Raw genomic sequence first — 20,111 nt, forward strand, 5'->3', positions numbered from 1 at the left:
TGGTATTTTGGAGGCTGGACTCGCCGAGTACATAGCTGAACTCGCCGAGTCCAAGGTGACTCGACGAGTCCAGGCTTGACTCGACGAGTCAACTCGTCAGATAGAGCTTATCTCGGGATTTCTTGCTGTTTTTGCATTGGGATAGTTACCTTATCATGTTAGATCAATATTAATCCGATTATATGATACATTTGACTATATTTTTGATCTAATTGAAGATATTTATCAATTAATAAGATAATTGTTTCCTTATAAGATAATTGATTAATTATTTTGAGTAAATTGATAAATTGTTTTGCAAGAAATCATTAAACAAATCAAATATGGATAATTATGTAATTAAATTTTAGTTTAGATTATTTGTTATTTGATCCTTGTTGTTATGAAAAGTTTCCTATTTTGCCCTTTAGGTTTTATAGTTTAAATTTGAACCCAATAGTTTTGTAGTTTTGAAATTTAAATAGTTGAAACCCTAATGTGTTGAAATGTTTCAAAACTTGCCCTCAAGTTTTGGAATTTAAAAGTTGATTAAAAGTTTAATTAGGAATGTTAAATTCTAAAACTCTAGTATTGTTTTGAAAAAGTTCAAATCACACCCTTATGGTTTTGTTAATTAATTAAGGTGTATAATTAAAGAAGTTTAATAAATCCATAAAAGTTTAGGTTTACAATTTAATTGAATTAAAGGTATAATTGTTAAATTAGACCACCTAGTATTTTGAAAGTATAAAATATACCCTATACTATATATAACATTAAAAGTCTAACATTATATATATGTATGAGTAAAAGTCAGTCTTACCGTTAGTAGGCCTCATTCACGCAGCTAGTCTATAAGGGGTGTTTAAGGAAATTGCCTATAAAATGGCGATTGAATGGGTATCCACTCTTACCCACCGCACTCTTGACTAGTGGAGGGTCGTTAGCCGAACGGGTAGGATAGGACAAAACCTTCCATTATAAGTATAATGAAATATAAAAGTAACTAAATGTTTTCATAAAATTCCCAATCTTAGTTACTTAGGCAAAAGTGAATTGATGCAATTCCATGAAATTACACTTTGTGCCCTTGCGAAGACGTTAGTGGAGCGTGTGTGGTTTACCGGCACACTAAATGGTTCTAAGTAAAGGTAGCAAAGGGTGACTCAATGTTTGTCATAGTTCGGTGGAGCGTGTGTGGTTTACCGGCACATCGAATAGGTGACTGTAACATGTGAAGGCACCATGTAAGTTTGCATGGTTATTCACAGCCGCTTTGTGATCCTCGGCATCCCAGTCACAAACAAGAGGGGCATATCGAGATTTAAACATGCCATTGAAAGTTCAATGAATCTCAAAGGATCTAGGAGTTTTCATAGATTTAAAACTTAAATTTCTTTTTTCGTTTTTTGTGGTGGAAATTAGTGAATCGTCATTCACTTACCTTCCAATATTCTGCAATTAGGGTTACGGCATCCCTCTCCCGAGTTGTAGAATATTGTGTTGGGTCCTAGCCTTAGTATCTCATTTGGGTGATTTACTAAAGACTCAATCAATCAACTAACTTGAATTCGTTTTCTCCCGTTGTGTAGATGTCAAAGTTTGACAACTATGGTCTTCTCAAATCCCGTGGAACAAGCATTCCACATGAAGATGATATTCCACGATTCGATCGAGGAATAATAGATCATACTTCACTTCCTCCTCCTCCTCCAATTATTCTCCCTAACCCACAAGTTCAAAGGCTTGAAAAAGTTCAAGATCACTCAAGCCCTTTTGGCAAGTAAACATAAAGAAGGAAAGTCCGTGTGTGCACACATCCTAGGGATGAAGTCACACATTGATAGGTTAAGAATGTTGGGATCCGTTTTCTGTGAGGAAATGGCTGTTCGTTGGGTTCTTCAGTCACTTCCCAACTCATATAGTGAGTTCGTAAGAGAGTACTATATGATGAACTACGACGTGGCCCATATAGATCTCACCTATATGCTTATTGCTGCTGAATCAGCAATGGTTTGGTGGAATAGAAAAGCATTGTTGATTGGTGAATCTGCCTTCGAGAGCTCAATGGATGTAGACAATGGCAACGAAAGACATGATATGATCGAAAAGTTTGATCATAAGAGAAAGGCACTATCTGAAGTAGTTCCATGTCACGTTCCAAAAGAGTCAATTTGCTTTTATTGCCAAGAGAAAGGGCATTGGAGACGAAGCTGCCCTATTTACCTAAGAGATCTAAGAGATGGGAGAGTCAAAACATATGGCTTTGCTTTAGGAAAAATCCATTGACTAACTCTTTTAAGCTTCTATTCTAGATTCTTAATACATAATGTGATAAGATTACAATTGATGTTTTTGTAGGATCGAAGAAAAGAAAGGAAGCTTAAGGGAAGAAGTGAGCAAAATCTAACCGTGAAGGAATGGATTTCAATCGCATTTCTTGAAGATTAGATTCTTGAGTTACTACTTAGAGTTAGAATTAGATTGCTAAGAAAGATGTATTAGCATAAGTTTTTCAATGAGTTGCATTGTAAGGACAAAATTTTTCCGCAATAAAATAAATTTTGATTTTAAATCTTATTTATTTATCCTTACAATGGTGTGTATGAAAATTTGATGTTAAAATGTTTCTATTATTAGCAATAATGGATTTGGTTCTTATTATGTTATTTATGGAAAGTCGAGAATTTACCAAATAGGGAGAGTTTCTCATCGCCCAAGTTTCAATTGGACAGAAACTTGGAATCATGCAACGTGGATGCACGATGAATGAGAAATTTCGTATTTGGAAATTAGACTAATTCATTGACAAAGTGTCAAGTGAAGGACTAGGAGATCGAGTACACAAAGTTGCGTGTTGATCAAGTTCACCATAAGAGTAAATAAGATATTCGTAATGATTTACTAAAGGTTTACTAAATATGATTATACTTATAAGATTAAGTGTAATTTTGAATTGATTGAAAAAGTTTAAATCAATAGCAGAACGAATAAGAAGAATCGAGTAGGCAGAAAGATAAAAGTTTCTCCATTCTAAAAAGAAGGGAGAGTAGCTTTTATGCTTTATGATAGGTCTTAATGATTAAGAACCATATCTCAATTGATCCTCTAAGTGAGTCTTAGTACAATTGTATGAGGAATCAAGAATTGAAGAAATGGTTAAATCATAAAGTCAATCATACTTCGTTCCAAAACAAGTCGTACAGTTAAGATTGTGACAATGAGTGACAAGAATTAAGAAGGTTTATAACATTCATCAATTGTGGTGAGTTGTGATGTGTTGGATAAGACAAAGACCAACTAGGACCAAAGTTATGAAGTGTTTTGTCTTGATAAGAGCTACACTAACTCTTGAATATTTGTTTGTCAAGAAATGTTTATTGACAAGAGAATCTTATATGTCAAGGAGTCAGTGGGAGTCTTAATGGTCTTGAAAGGTTTCGAGAACAAATCAAATAAACCTTATCGATCATCACTAGCACACGAGTTGAGGTTTACAACCTATCGTGATGACATCATTTTGTTTCTGTGCCAATCCAATCGAGTTAATTATGCATGTGAGTCCTATGAGTTCTCATTTGAATGCATAAAAGGCAAGGACCTTGATCAATGGAAAGTACATTGATAAGAAAAGGTGAGCTGCTTAACTACTTGGAAGACATGGTGGGCAGTTGTGCTACCATAAAGGCAAGAAATCAAGATTAAGAAAGTTCAGTCCATATGAGTTTGAATTTGTCGTAAACTTTGGTTTTAACAAATTCACATGGATAGGAACACATACACCGCTCAAATCTAAGTGTCATAAGATTTCTTCCTTCATGAAAATGATTGTGAGGAAATGCTTTCACTAAGAAAGATTTTAAGAAGATAATGATTGTAAAATTGCATTCTCGAATTCAATCATGGTTACGGTATCCCTTTCCATAATTTGAATTGTGAGGTTTGGCAATTAGTCTTAATTGTTTAGAAACACATATGAACTATCGAAGGCAAAGGTGTATAAGTTCAAGAAGCATTGATAAAGGATTATCAAAGCACTAAGTATTAGAAACATGAACTTAAGAAATTCAATAAGTATTGTTTTCTGAAAGCTAAGATGTTTATGAATACATGTCGAAGCTAGTGGGAGCATAAGTGTTATGTTTTATAATAATCATCATGATAGTGGGAGCATAAATGTTATGATTGTATGATTATTAAGGAAAGTATTGCAAGGTTAGCAATATTAATTATAGAAAACAAGAGTCATACTTTGCAAAGTTGTAAGAGTTGAAAGGTTGTTTTGCTATAATTAAGGGAGAGAATATTATGCTTCATTTCAAATCTAAAGGATTAGGTTGAGAAATGTTAATAAATTTAGTCAAGGGTACATAGTGTGTTCTTAAAATTTCGATTATGATTACGACATTCCTCTTCACAATTCGAATTTTGAGAACATAGCAAATAAAACATTATGCGTCGTGTCCCATACGCTTCAGGTATAGGATCGATTACAAATGCTTTAATGTTTGACCATTCTAAAATTTTCCAAATATCTAGCGCATTTAGAGGGAAAAAGGACAAGAATTGGTTTTGACTAAAACAATTAAACAACTATCAAAGGACAATCCAAAGTTCGACGAGGATTGGTCGCTTGTGAGTAGTTGGAAGTATAGTATTGGAAAATATGGAAATGTTTCCATATTGGATGGACCGTATCGACGTCATTACGAATAGATAAGATTCTATTAAGAATGAGTTGTCATATGGAACATATGGAAGTGTGTCCATATTGGGAATTGAATATTGAGAAATCTATGACTAGATTAGAAACTTCTATGCTAAAGGATGTTCAAAGAATGTATTTTGAGTAAGAGACATCGCGTCTATGGAATTGTCTTGTAACAATCTCCGATAGAGGACTTTGTAACATCATTGGCAAAAGTCTTTGTGACTGTGGTGCAGTGACATTACGAAAGGATAGTTGCATAGAATGTTAGAATCTAGCATATTCTATAAGTAGCAAGAATTTGATATTCTTTAACTTATGGAAAAAGGATTTGGAGTTGTGAAATGAGAAAGATTGGAAATGTGTCCAATTTGATCTATTTCACAAAGTAAGAACCATAGGTAAACATTGTGTGCATGCTAGGAGCATGGGACAAGTGTAATAATTCAAGTAAGAAGTTGATTACCCGAAATGACAAATAATGAGTAATCAATATGGTGATAAATAAAAGGCGTTTTATTTATACTCAAAGGTTTAAGGCCATATGGGATTAGTATTATTCTTGTGTTTCACATTTGCATGTTTTGACTTCCAGAATAATTGAGTTTATTAAGAATAATCAAATTATTTGAACGGGCCACAGTTGTTCATATGTTGGAAGTAGATATGAATGAAGACTGTCGTGAATTGGTGTGTGGATTGTCTAAAGAGCATTAGACATAAGCAAATGTTTGTTGCAACGTTCATGAGTGCTTATGAATATGACTTTGAGCATTGGATTAAACCCACGCTCACTTGGATCACTCCATGAATTATATCACGAGTGATTGGTGAGACGATAACATCTTATATTCTTGAAACCGAGATGTGTGAGTTGTATCTTGCGGATCGGTTGCACATTGATAATATGTAAACGCACTAGTAACTTGATGTTATAAAACATATTGTTGTGTGTGATTCGGTGCGTGAGTCCAAGCGAGCATTGAATGAAAGTTTATCCGTTCCTTTTATCCAAAGTAGGATAAAAGCGATATCTTTGGGCCCCTCGATGGTTTAGTGATAACAAACGTAAATGCTCGGCCGGGCTAGGGCTAATTTGATTTGTTCAATTAGTCTGTCGTCATAAATCACAAATCGAGAAGTAGTACAAAGAGAATGATTTGAAATCATATCTCATATGATATCTAGAATGGAGGAATATATGATCCCTTATCTAAGGGCACGCGTATTTGATATGATCAGAGTTGACAGCGGCTTTGGAAAGCTACGATTGCAGATCGGGATCCGAAGTCATACGCATAATAGTTGTTAGACTTATCCAAGTGGGAGACTGTTGGATTAGTGTCTAACTCCATAACTATTTTGGTATGTACTTGACTCGATGGTGCATGGTCCTTTTGGGTTACCTTCACCAAAGCAACTTGATAGGATGAATTATGGAGAGAAAGGATTAAATATGATTTATTAATATATTATGGGAATAATATATTAAAGGAGAAATCATATTGTTTAATTAATATTAGTCAATAATTAATTGGTAATTAGTTTTGTGACTAAAAGAGATTAATTAAACTTAAGGGACTGGAATTGTAATTATAAGATAATTGCAATTTGGGCCATGGATTGTCTTAAATCAAGAGGTTGACGAATTCTTATGGGAAGCCCATAAGGAAATCGTCCAAGAGCTTGATTAAAGGAGTCAATGGGTTGCTTAGGGCTTAAGCAACCAAATTAGGGTTTCCTTGTTAGATAACCCTAATAGCCTCACTATATAAAGACGCCTTATGCCTCAAAAACGTGGACAAGCATCCTTTTAGGGTTTTCACATGGTTTTGGCAGCCTCCATCCTCTCTCCTCTTCATCCTCTTGCTTATGGTCTTTGTGAACCATTAGAGGAGTGACACTTGTGACTCTAAGCCTTCCAAAGTCAATTCAAAGGAGGAATTGGGATTGTTATTACTACATAACAATCAAGGTAACTTTATAAACCTATTCTAATATCTAATATGATTACTTGTATGCTAGAATTAGGGTTTATAGTCTTGGATTCAAAGCATGTACAATAGAGAAACCTAGATCTAAGCATTAGGGTTTGTATGAGCACATAGGATGTCTTATGACCAAAACCCATCAATTTCATCAAACATCATAATAACAAAACCCAAGTAGCAAAATGTCATAAATCATGTATCTCAAAAATATCATATCGTCTATCAATGTATCAAAATCATATGTCAAAATATCAAAGTGAATCCTCGCAGGCTAAAAGTTGTGGTGTGTGCCATGCAGTCATCTCGAGCTCTTCCCTTACTAGCGGAAGTACCTAAAACCAAAACTAAAAAATGTAAGCACGAAGCTTAGTGAGTCTCCCCAAACTACCATATACCATAGACATTCATGCAACTAGGAGATATGAGCCCCCACACACTTTCATGGAGATTCGGGCCCCGCCCACACTCCACTGTCTAGGAGATTTGGGCCCGCTCATACTACGTTGTCTAGGAGATTTGGGCCATGTCTACACTCCACTGGCTAGGAAATTCGGGCCCCGTCTTCACTCCACTACTAACATGCATACGAGTATCACACAGACAACAAGTATATCTATTTCTATCAAATAGTCACATAACTGTACTCAAATAATACTACGAGATTTAGGCCTCGCCCACACTTGGCTACTATGAGATTTGGTCCCCGCCCACACTCAGCTACAAATATATCACATATACGGACCGACCTTGGTGCCTTAGACCCGTTCCTACTAAAGCAAAATCACCTCGCAAAGTTGACTGCTAAAATCTCGAGTGAGGAATCTCTGATGGCTGCTCCAACGACTCCCCAACTATTAATATCATAATAACACTTAGTCACAACCTAATAATCATCCTTAAGGTAAAATAACCATTTTACCCCTGGTCCAAGTCAACACTTTGGTCAAAGTCAACCTTCTGGTTGACCCAAGATGCCGAGTTGCTCCATCAACCATGAATCCTGAAATTGCGATCTAAGTCATCGAGTTACCTCCTGACTCGCCGATTTCCTTGGCTACTCATAATAATGATTTTTCAAATTAACTCGTCAAGTGCCTTAAGCTAAAATAGGGAAATATAATCCAACTCGTCGAGTTCCTCTATCTGAAGAAATGAGAAAAATTCAGTAAATCTAGACTAGAATAGTCAAAGTATTGAAAATAAAGAAATAGAGTTTCAGAATTGTTAAGTGGCAAGTAGTGCGGAAAATAAACAATTATAAATCAATAAAGTTAATACAAAAATGTTTTTTAGACATAAGATCAATGTTTCAAATGTGTCTAATATTCATGAAGATTCAATTACAGCTGTTTGAATGTAAAACACACTAAAACTCTCAAATGGCTATCTGAAGACTAGTCTAAGCAGCAATTGTGCAGAATGAGCAGGAATGATCAGAAAAGAGCTACTTTATAATGGATCCCAAGGGGGCTATTTATAGGCTTTAGAAAAACCCATGAAATGGCTTGACCAATCAGGTGTTGACACATCATCATGACTTAGTCATTAGTTGACACCTTTGCCCTAATTAACGAAGAATAGATGGAATATTCCAATTCCATTAGTATTTCATTAGGGTTCCCTCCAAGTTATGAGTCTTCATAATTCTTGAGCCTTCTTGATCAACACTGAGAATGTGATGAGCAACATGAGCATCATGTTGCTCAATCGTCTTCTAAGATGTTGTCAAATTCAATAAGTGTTGTTGATCAAGTTGAGTTGTTTCTTGAATGTTGAAATGTGTCTTGGACTTGAAGATGTGCAACTGCTTGTTCAAGATGGACCATGGACGAAATACATGTGCCATTGAGTACTTGGACGTGCCTTCATTGTACATAATGTGCCATGTGCAGTCTTGTTGAGCCATCAATGTGATCATGTTGGTCCATTGACTTGAGTTGGGCCACTAAGAATTCATGTTGAGCCATAGAGTTATGGATGAGCCAACAATGTTTCTGATGATCCATCAATATTCCAAATGATCCACCAATATATTGATACTCCACATTTGATCTAGATGTGCTATCTGAGATCATGATGATCTAACTTGCTTTCTTCAAGTGCTCCATGTGCACAACAAGTGCTCAATGTTCAACTTCAAGTGCTCCAACATCTGATTCTTCAAACACTTGTTGAATCCTTAGTATCTTTCCAACCTGAAACATTCTGATAATGCTTGTTAGAAAATATAAATCAATACTCAACTCATTTCAAGTGACAATCACATAAAAATATTTCCAACAATTTCCTCCTATGTGATGGTTACTGAAATAAAAAGTTGTAAAAAGTGTGCAAAAGGAAAAATATTGATTTAACATTTTCCCCCTCCGCTTCAATGAAATTTTCTGTTGAAGCAGATACACAAAGAAAGAACTTTGAAAATTATTTGAGAGAATGTATTCCTCGAACTTGAAAATTTTGGTTAAAATAAATTTTAACTGTCAAGATGACAATTGAATTTTTTTTGAATTAAATAAAAAAATATGTTTGAATATGCGCAATCTAGACAAAAATTCTTTTATTAAGATAAGAAAATAAAATGATAGATAGGAATAACTTGCAAACTCGCGTTGTGTTTTATTTCGGTAAGAAGTTTGAAGAAAAATCAAGTGTTGAATAAAAATGATAGACTTCATCTTTTTCTATAGATTGAAAAAACTAAATAAATAAATAAAAACTTTGATATTTTGTTAAATCATATCAACTAGCGTTATGATAAAACAAAACTGTTATGTCATAGTTTTAAAAGACTTATAACATAAAAAAAACATTCATAAATGAATTTTATGAAATATGCTTGAAAAAAAAATTATAAAATAATTTATAGATATTTGTTGAATATATATTGAATATGATAAAAATTAAAAACAAAAAATAATAATAATAATAATAAATAAATAAATGTCTGAATTTTGAATAGAGATAGGCCTATAGGGTTTGTTGATACCGTAATCCCAAAAAAAAACTCAAAAGAAACAATAAAAAAACGATAGTAAAAAAACGTGCATGTGTGTGATAAGTGAATAAAAATTACATCAACATGTCGTGTATGCAAATTCCTCTTGTGTTTTTGTCACAAAAACAATTAAACAACATGCTAATTATGTCACAAATAAAACATCCATTGTCACAAAGTTTGTTGCTTAAAAAACACATCATATAGGGCCTGAGAAGAAAGGCCCACTGTCACGGGACAACACAATCACCGTGTGCCACTTAGTGTAACTTCGACTAAGTCAGGCTACGACACTTCTTTTGGATGTATAAACGACTAAGTAAGCAAGAGAATAAGGGTTTTGAAGTATCTACAAATGAAAGAGAACTTCTATTAGAGAGCTCGAGAGAATACAAGAGAACTTCCAATGGTTTGGAGCAAATGAGCTCCTCCCTATTTATACTTGTCCTTCCTCCTCTTGGGAAGTTTCTAGATATTACTACATTAGTCCTATATTCTTGACTAATCTAGAATATTCTACCAAGTTACATATATTTACAAGTCTTCATGAAATGTTCTAAATCATTCTTTGATGTGCTAGAGAAATCTAGGATGATCGAGGGTCTAATGTGCTATACTTGTGAGTTCTCCCATTTTCTTGAGTACTCTGGAAGAGTCTAGAATCTCGATTGTGACACCCTCCCCCACTTAAGTTCTTGACGACCTCGTCAAGTCTTAGATATGTACTCCTCGATCTTGCTTCGGAATTGCCACAGATCTTGTTCTCGTTCCCAACTGGACTCACTATCGGGTAGTCCCTTCCATCGAACATAATATTCTGTCCAATTAGGTAAGCCTCGTTTACGTACCGTTCTATCTGCTAGGATTTCATCCACCTCCTTGTCATATGAGACCACGTTTGCTACTGGGGCTCGATGTGATTTGCTCCTCGATGGATCTTCTTCATCGCGGTTGTAAGTTTTGAGAAGACTTACATGGAATACTGGATGGATCTTTAAGTAGGATGGTAATTCAAGCTTGTATGATCGGGTCCCAACCTTGTCGAGAACTTTGTATGGCCCCTCGTATCTTCGTGTTAAGCCTTTGTGTACCTTTCGGGTGGATTTAAACATCCTTTGTAGGAGTTTTACCATCACCTCGTCCCCTACTAGGAACTCTCTTGGCTGCCTCTTCTCGTCCGCCCATTTCTTCATTCGCTTGGCTGCCTTGTGTAAGTAAGACTTCGCTATGTCGAGTTCCTCGTCCCATCCTTTGACAAACTTGTACGCAGGTGGGCTTGATCCTTTGTAACCGTTTGTTAGCTCTTTGGGCGTCAATGGTTGTTGGCCTGTTGCAATCTCGAAAGGACTCTTCCCCGTAGCCTCACTCTGTTGTAAGTTATACGAAAATTGGGCCACATCGATTAGCTTGGCCCAATCCCGTTGGTTTGCACTAACAAAGTGCCTCAAATAAATCTCGAGCAAGTGATTAACCCTTTCAGTTTGGCCATCGGTTTGAGGGTGGAAACTAGTCGAGAAGTGGAGTTCTGATCCCATTAGCTTAAATAGCTCCCTCCAAAACTTCCCTGTAAAGCGGGGATCTCTATCACTTATAATGCTTCGAGGAAGTCCCCAATACTTCACGACATGCTTGAAGAATAGTCGCCCTACTTCTTCAGTTGTGCAATCCCGAGGGGCTGGAATAAACGTTCCATATTTGGAGAATCGATCTACAATCACCATTATCGATCCGCACCCTTCGGACGTCGGTAATGCTGAAATAAAATCCATCGATATGCTTTCCCATGGTCTTTCGGGGATCGGTAGTGGTTCCAATAATCCCGCCGGTTTGGCCTGTTCGACCTTATCTTGTTGACAAATAAGGCAAGTCCTCACATAGGCGTCTCTGTCACTTCGCATATTCGGCCAATAATAGGATCGTTCTATAATTGCTTTTGTACGATGAGTACCTGGATGTCCAGCCCATTTGGAATCATGACATTCCTTTAGGATTTCTCTTCTCAAGTTGTTCCATCTTGGGACATACATTCGATTGCCGACCGTGAATAATAATTCGCCTTCGACCCAAAATTTTCTGGTCTTGCCTTCTCTTGCCATTTCCATTAAGTTCTTCATTAACGGATCGTGATTTAGCCCTTCCTTGATCCGGTCAGCAAAATCGCACGTTCCTCGAGAGAGGGTTGCTAGTTCGGCCTTTCGACTCAGGGCATCCGCAATTACATTGGTTTTTCCCGGCTTATATTCCATGACATAATCGAATTCTGCTAAGAAATCTTGCCAACGAGCTTGCTTAGGACTTATCTTCTTCTGATTTTGAAAGTAACTAGTCGCCACATTGTCGGTTTGGATAACGAACCGGCTTCCAAGCAAATACTGTCTCCATACTCGAAGGCAATGTACGATTGCTGTCATTTCTTTGTCGTGTATCGGGTATCTCCGTTCTGTATCATTTAGTTTCCGACTTTCGTAGGCCACTGGATGGTCATCTTGTAATAACACTCCTCCAATCGCGAAGTCTGACGCATCCGTTTGCACTTGGAATGGTTTCGTGTAGTCTGGTAGCTTTAAGACCGGTTCCTCCGTGACAGCTTTCTTTAGAAGATCAAACGTCATTTGACACTTCTCCGTCCATTCCCACGAAACTTTCTTTTTTAGAAGGTCGGTGAGGGGAGTGGCTTTAGCTGAGTATCCGGATATAAATCTTCGATAGTAGTTTATAAGGCCTAGGAACGATCGTAGTTCAGAAACGTTCTTTGGTGGCTCCCATTCTTGGATCGCTCGTATCTTGTTGGTATCCATATGGATCTTCCCATCAACGATCCTATGCCCTAGGAACGTTACTTCTGGTTGGGCAAAGGAGCACTTTTCTGTCTTTATGTATAATTGGTTTTCCCTGAGTACTTGGAAGACTAACCGCAAGTGTTCAACGTGCTCCCCTAACGACTCAGAGTAAACTACTATGTCGTCTAAGTACACCACTACGAATTTGTCCAAGAATGAGTGGAATATCTTATTCATTAAAGTGCAGAATGTGGCAGGGGCATTCGTCAATCCAAAAGGCATGACTAAGAATTCGTAGGAGCCATACCTTGTCACACACGTCGTCTTTGGTTCGTCCCCTGCTGCTATGCGTACTTGCCAGTAACCCGACCTTAAGTCCAGCTTTGTGAACCATCGAGCACTCCCGAGTCGGTCAAATAGATCAGCTACCAGTGGGATTGGGTACTTGTTCTTTATTGTTACTTTGTTCAGGGCCCGGTAGTCTATGCACATTCTTAGACTTCCGTCATGTTTCTTCTGGAACAAGACTGGGGCACCGAATGGGGCTTTTGAGGGGCGGATAAATCTGGAATCTAGTAGCTCTTTCAATTGTCTTCTTAGCTCTTCTAACTCCGGTGGAGCCATTCTATAAGGACACATAGATGGCGGCTTAGCTCCGGGCTCGAGTTCTATCTCGTGATCCACTTCCCTTCTCGGTGGTAAATTCCTTGGTAACTCTGGCGGCATCACGTCCTTGAATTCTTCTAGTACTTTTTTCACTATCTCTGGCATCTCTTCATTGAGAGGGGTGGTTTCTTCTTTTAACGCTGCTAAGTATGTCATTTCTCCCTTCTTTAGTCCCTTGTTGAGTTGCATGGCCGACAAGATCCGGGACTCCGTTTTGCTTCTTTCCAAGGGTACGATGTGTATCGTTGAATCCTTGGTGATACGCATGGTTTGATCTTCGAACGAGAAAGGGCGTACCTGGTCGAAGAACTCCATCCCCATGACCATGCAATAATCATCCATGGGTACTACGGTTAGGTCGATAGGACCCTTCCATCCTCCGATCTCGATAACTACCCCATAAGCGACTCCAAGAATAGGCTCGGAAGGAGAGTTGACAGCTTTCAACCAGCCTATTTCTTTGGTGTATTGAATGTTCATCTTTTCAGCTTCATTTTTAGAAAGGAAATTATGGGACGCACCTGTGTCTACTAAGGCTTTAGTGACTTTCTCGTTTATACTAACTTCCACAAACATGAGTCCTCTTTCCTTCTTCGAGTGGGTCTCTTCTTTTGTAACCGAATTGAGGCGTTGCATTGAGCCTAGTTGTGCCTCGTCTCTCCCTTCCTTTTCTTCTTCGAAGACCATCGCATTGAAGCTTTTCTTCTTGGGACAATCTTTGATTAGGTGGGGGCCGTCACATAAGTAGCACTTGACTTCCCTTCGAGGTCCCCCTTCACTCGCCTTCCCCTTGAAAGTTGATGGTCTTGCAGCGGGTTTATCATCCTTCTATTGTAGCCTAGTTGTCGGTCTCTCTCCCCCGCTAGGTTTCCTAATCGGGGTATCTCTTCGGAAGTCCATAAGGTCTTCCGCTACTGCTATAGCTTCGTCAACATCTTGGACGTTCCTTCTCTTGAGCTCGTTGTAAGCCCATGATTGTAGTCCATCTTGGAAGTAAAATAACTTGTCTTTCTCCTGTAAGTCGGGTAACTCCAGCATCAAGGCGGTGAACTCTGCTACGTAATCTTTGATAGACCCGACATGTTTCAATCCTCGGAGTTTCTTCATGGCAACGACCTCAGCATTATGGGGGCAGAATTGTTTCTTGAGTTGTCTCTTCAACTCGTCCCAAGTGTCTATGACATATAAGCCTTTTTCAATGTCACCATGCTTCCGCCTCCACCATAGTGCCGCATTTTCACTCAAGTACAGAACGGCGGTGTCTATTTTGTACTTGTCATCCTTTACTCCGATAGCATTGAAATAACATTCTAGGGACCAGAAAAATTCTTCAAGTAGTTTAGGATCACGCTTACCTCCATATTTTGAGGGCTTAGGTGCTTCTGTGTGTGGCGTCATCTTCGTGACAGATCCTCCGGCTATCGCTGCTTTGCATAGCTTCACCTCATCTTCCAAAGCGTTTATCTTCTCACGAAACTCATTTCGCAAGGTGTTGACAAGTCCAAGGACTTCTTCCTTGATGACACCGATGGTCTCCTTCAATCCATCGCTCGTGTCACTTATCTCCGCAACGAACTGATCGACGGTATCCTTCCATTCAAGGATCTCCCCGACGTTGATCTCCGTCCTTGTAAGCTTGTTTTCTAGGCTTGCCAAGGCGTCTATCAATTGATCTCTCTTCTTGGACTTCCTTCCTCTCTCTTCGACGACAGGGGGTAGGTTTGCTACCTCGCTACTTCCTGCTTCTGTAGTCATGATCTCTTGCTTGTACGAAACCAGGCTCTGATACCACGTGTCACGGGACAACACAATCACCGTGTGCCACTTAGTGTAACTTCGACTAAGTCAGGCTACGACACTTCTTTTGGATGTATAAACGACTAAGTAAGCAAGAGAATAAGGGTTTTAAAGTATCTACAAACGAAAGAGAACTTCTATTAGAGAGCTCGAGAGAATACAAGAGAACTTCCAATGGTTTGGAGCAAATGAGCTCCTCCCTATTTATACTTGTCCTTCTTCCTCTTGGGAAGTTTCTAGATATTACTACATTAGTCATATATTCTTGACTAATCTAGAATATTCTACCAAGTTACATATATTTACAAGTCTTCATGAAATGTTCTAAATCATTCTTTGATGTGCTAGAGAAATCTAGGATGTTCGAGGGTCTAATGTGCTATACTTGTGAGTTCTCCCATTTTCTTGAGTACTCTGGAAGAGTCTAGAATCTCGATCGTGACACCACGCTCGACTTAGGTTTTTAATGCTCTCGGTGTTAATCGTTCACCAAATTAAGAATGAGCCAGGGCGATTCGTAGGCATCGCACATTGAAACCACCCGATGAAAAAGAACCTTAATGTGCTTGGTTGTTCAACAGCATGAGGTTTCAAGGTAGAGACATTGATGTGAGTTCAATAGAGATCGAGAGAGAAAGCTAAAAAATTGAAGAATCGCTTTGTTCTTATTGATTTGGAATGCAGTCTCAAGAACTCGTACACTTAAGAAATCGTTCCCATGTATGCTCTCAACAAAAAAAAAAAAAAATTTGTAATTATACCAGCTTGATCAAGATGTGCTACATCTAATGGAAGAGTTCGATCTAGATGCCATCGAATAGGGAAAGAGTTCAATCCAGTGTGGTAGCAGGCTGTGATGGGAACTCTAATTCTTTTTTGTTGTGAGGTCGGTGGAAAAACAAATGGGTTTGATAGGAAACGACTCTGAAGGCTTTTTTGTTGTGTATGTTTGCCTATGGACAGAACAAATACGAAAGAGAAGGGATAAACTTGACGAACGCATGTGTGAAGCAGCCAAAAGAAAGAAAAGAAAACAGATAAGGGGAGCACCAAGAGATATTGTTCATGGTGTTTCATTGGCCTAAGGTTTAAATTTTCTTTTGGTGCTCATGAATTCATTGATGCTCACTTACAATGGAGATACTTATGAGTTCGTTGATGCTTACACAAACTGATGATGCTCATGTGGCACACCTGATCTGGTCATGTGAAGTACCTAATCTCAATTGTGTGTGTGTGTGTGAGAGAGAGAGAGAGAGAGAGAGAGAGAGAGAGAGATCTCCAAGGGATTGATATAAGATGCGCCAAAGGAAAAAAAACAAGAGGCTTGATGTTTTGCCAAACGATAGGGTAGTATCCAAAATCCAAAAATCCACAACCATTACGAAAATAATGTTAACAAACTAACATGTTTGGGGTCCAACAAGAAAAACTAGAATAAAAGACTCAACTTGTAACTTTTTAAGTAATAGCACCGAAGCAGCTTCTGATTAACCAGCCATAAAAGCAAGCAATAGGATCGGTCTCCTTTCCTTCTAAAAGAGCATCCTTCAGTGAGTCTTGCACGCACATGATGTTGTGTGGCTAATGGCGCAAGATGAAGGCCGACGCAAGTAGGGTTCATGCCTTTTGAGTGTGGCCCAAGATGAGGTATCGCAAGAAAGGCAATGTTTATTAGGATTGTTCTACAAATTTTGATAGCGCAAGAAGGGGTGAAGGTGGCCCATCAAGTAGTTGATCCACGAAGAGTTGGCGCATGAGGTGTCGATCACAATTTTTTTTTTTTGATGACACACATGTGGGTTTGGGTCGCAAAAAAATAGAGATGGCACACGTTAAAAAAAAGATGTAGGAAACTGACTGCTCACAATGGATAGATCACGGTTGGTGTTGGCACAAGTAGAACGATGTGATGATGATGAAGTTACACCAAAGTGTGATCAAGAGCGGATGCGCTAAAGGGTTGAGGAATAGAGGTTGCACCAAACTAGTGTTTGGATGGAGAACTTGCGCCAAAAAAAAGTGTTGTAGTTGTGCCAAAATCAGATGCGCCAAGAAGGTTTTTTTTTTTGTAGTTTATATATTATTATTATTATTATTATTATTATTATTATTATTATTATTTAATTTTAATTTTTTTTTTGAAGTTGCTCATGAATCGAACCAAATGTGCCAAAAAAAATGCTCAGGAAATTGTGATGTTGGAACATGCGCCTAGAGGTGTTGATCTAAAAAAATTCTTTGATGCTCCAATCAAATTAAATTTTCTGATGTTGCATTAAAAAAAATGAGTTGTTAGATCATACGCCAAAAAAAGGTGTTCCAAAAAAACTTACGTTGCGCCAAGGGTTATTGTTCTTTTAGCTTGTGGCGCAAGATGAAGATTGAAAAGAAGGGATGGTGCATGATGAGTTACAAACAATTGGTGGACCAGATGATTGAACTTGTGCCAAAAAAAATTCGGACTTGATGCTACTCACTATTGCGCCATTTTTTTTAATCCAATCCAAAAGAATTTAATGCTTAAAAAAATGGCGCTCACGAAAAAATGGTGGATGAACACGATGGTATTGCTCTAAACTCAAAAGGATGTTGATCACAGGATGATGCACCAATGGTGCGGTTGATCACGACGGTGAATTTGAATCGATGATGTATATGGCGCAAGTAGTTATGGCACAAGAGGGTTGGATGGAGGAAAAATGATAGTTGGCGCAAGAGTATTCATGGTCCAAGAGGTGAAAACAAAGTCACTTGTTGATCACAATTAGGGTTTGAGAAAAAAAAAAAACTTGTGGCTCAAGAAGGATTTTCGAAAATTGGGTTGTTGAGCCAAAGTAGGGTTTGCAAAAAAAATCTTGTGGCTTAAGAGGGATTTCGAAAATTGGGTTGTTGAGCCAAAGTAGGGTTTGCAAAAATAAAAAAATAAAAAAAAAAATTTATGGCTCAAGAGGGATTTCGAAAATTCAGTTGTTGAGCCAAAGTAGGGTTTGCAAAAAAAAAAACTTGTGGCTCAAGAGGGGATTTCGAAAATTCAGTTGTTGAGCCAAAGTAGGGTTTGCAAAAAAAAAAACTTGTGGCTCAAGAGGGAATTTCGAAATAAGGTAGTTGAGCCAAATTAGGGTTTGCAACAAAAAATATTTGTGGCTTAAGAGGTGATTTTCGAAATATAGTAGTTGTTGAGCCAAATTAGGGTTTGCAACAAAAAAAGGCATGTGGCTCAAGAGGTGATTTTCTAAATAGGGTGGTTGTTCAGCCAAATTAGTGTTTGCAACAAAATATCTTGTGGCTCAGGAGGGATATCAAAAATATAGAAGTTGTTGAGACAAATTAGGTTTTGCAACAAAAAAGGCTTGTAGCTTAAGAGGGAATTTTCGAAATTAGGTTGTTGAGCCACACTAGGGTTTTGTAACAAAAAGGCTTGTGGCTTAAGAGGGAATTTTCGAAATTGGGTTGTTGGGTCACATTAGGTTTTTGCAAAAAGATGACTTGTTGAGCCAAATTTGCAGTTGTACTAAGCTTGCTTGTTGTTCACAAATTGAAGTTTCCTGTTGCTTACGCGATTGTTGCTCACGAAGCCTTGTTGCTCACGAAACCTGGTTGCTCACAAAGCCTTGTTGCTCCAAGCGAGTATGAGAGTAAGAATTTTGTGAAAGAGTGAAAAAGCATGAATGAGAAGTAGAAGTGAGGTATTTATAGGTGAAGGTTCCTAGGGTTTCTCAATGGGCCGAAATAGGGTTGTCATGGGCCAACTTTTGGGCCTAGAAGGCTTGGATGGTACTCAAGTATAAACAAGAGAATGTCAACTTGAGTCACAAGCGCGAGAATGATGCCTTGAGAATCAAGAAAGAAAAGGTGGTGCATACATGGATGTTATCTTTGAGACGTGCATGGCACATCAAGAAAGACCTACTCGAAACGTACATGACATACTTGACATGTGAATTGCTTACTTGAGATGTGCATGGCCTACTTGAGATATGCATGGCCTACTTGAGATATGTATGACCTACCAGAAACGTGCATGGATCATTAAAAACGTGGATGGCTTATTCAAAACGTGCATGAAGCATTTATTATGCTCTATGTGGACTTAATGAGCCATATGGGCGTGATGCATCAAGTGGCTGAAGATGCTTCAAGCAGTTGATTATGTGCCAATGTTCTTGATCATGCTCCAATGTTGTTGCACATGGTCCAACATTTTTTAACATGCTCTAATGCTCTTGAACATGATTTAATGTTCTTAACCATGCTCCAAGTGACTGGTGATGCTCCAAGCTGGTCCAAGCAATCAAGATCCATTAAGTTGGTGAAATTGCTCCAAGATACTTCCAGTTAATCAAGATGATGAAGATGGTCCAAGATGCTCAACATGATCAAGTTGGTCCAACATTCCTCAAGGTGATCAATATGAATGAAGGTGCTTCATTCATTCGTCCAATTGGTCCAAAGATGTGGATATGGTCCAAGATGATCCAAGTTGGATGTTGTTGCTACAAATGTGGTCCATGTACCTGAAGTTGTTCCATGTTGCTCCAAGAGCACGAAGTTGCTTCAAGATCATCAAATATAGTCCAAATAATTCTTAGCCTTACTTCTATTTGTACTTTAGTTCGTAACTTTCTAAGATATTCATTGGAGTGCTCGGAATCACTTAGGTTACTTGTAACGCTCGTGTTTCGAGGCTAAGCATTTTAGATGATGTAATAGTCTAGGTCAACTATTGTAACTCTTTTGAAATAATAAAGATGAAATATTTGAACACTATGTGAATTATGTGTATTTGTGTGCGTGTAACTTAATTATAAAAGTATAGTAAATAAAGAATAAAAATAAGCATCAAAATTAAAGTGTAAGATAATCCTGATATCTTCACACAAAGTTGTAGTGGTCGAAACGAGGATTACGGGGATATAAAGAACGCCAAAATCCGAGTTATAACGAAGAAGTTATGACCCGTCGAAGTTTCGCGACGGAACCGACACCATATCAGGGACCGTAAATAGTGAATTTACGATAGAGCGTCTTTTAGCCTTAGTGATCTAAACAAAATTCGTAGAATATGTTAAACCGAGAGCGTCCATAGAAAGAACGCCCAAATCTGACTTCGTATTAGGAAGTTATGATTTTTCGAAGTTTAAGCTTAGTAGTGTACAACCCATAGTTTGAATATTAGATCGAGCGGTTTTTAG

Source organism: Lactuca sativa, chromosome 2 (genome assembly GCF_002870075.4).
Source record: "Lactuca sativa cultivar Salinas chromosome 2, Lsat_Salinas_v11, whole genome shotgun sequence".
NCBI classification, from domain to species: Eukaryota; Viridiplantae; Streptophyta; class Magnoliopsida; order Asterales; family Asteraceae; genus Lactuca; species Lactuca sativa.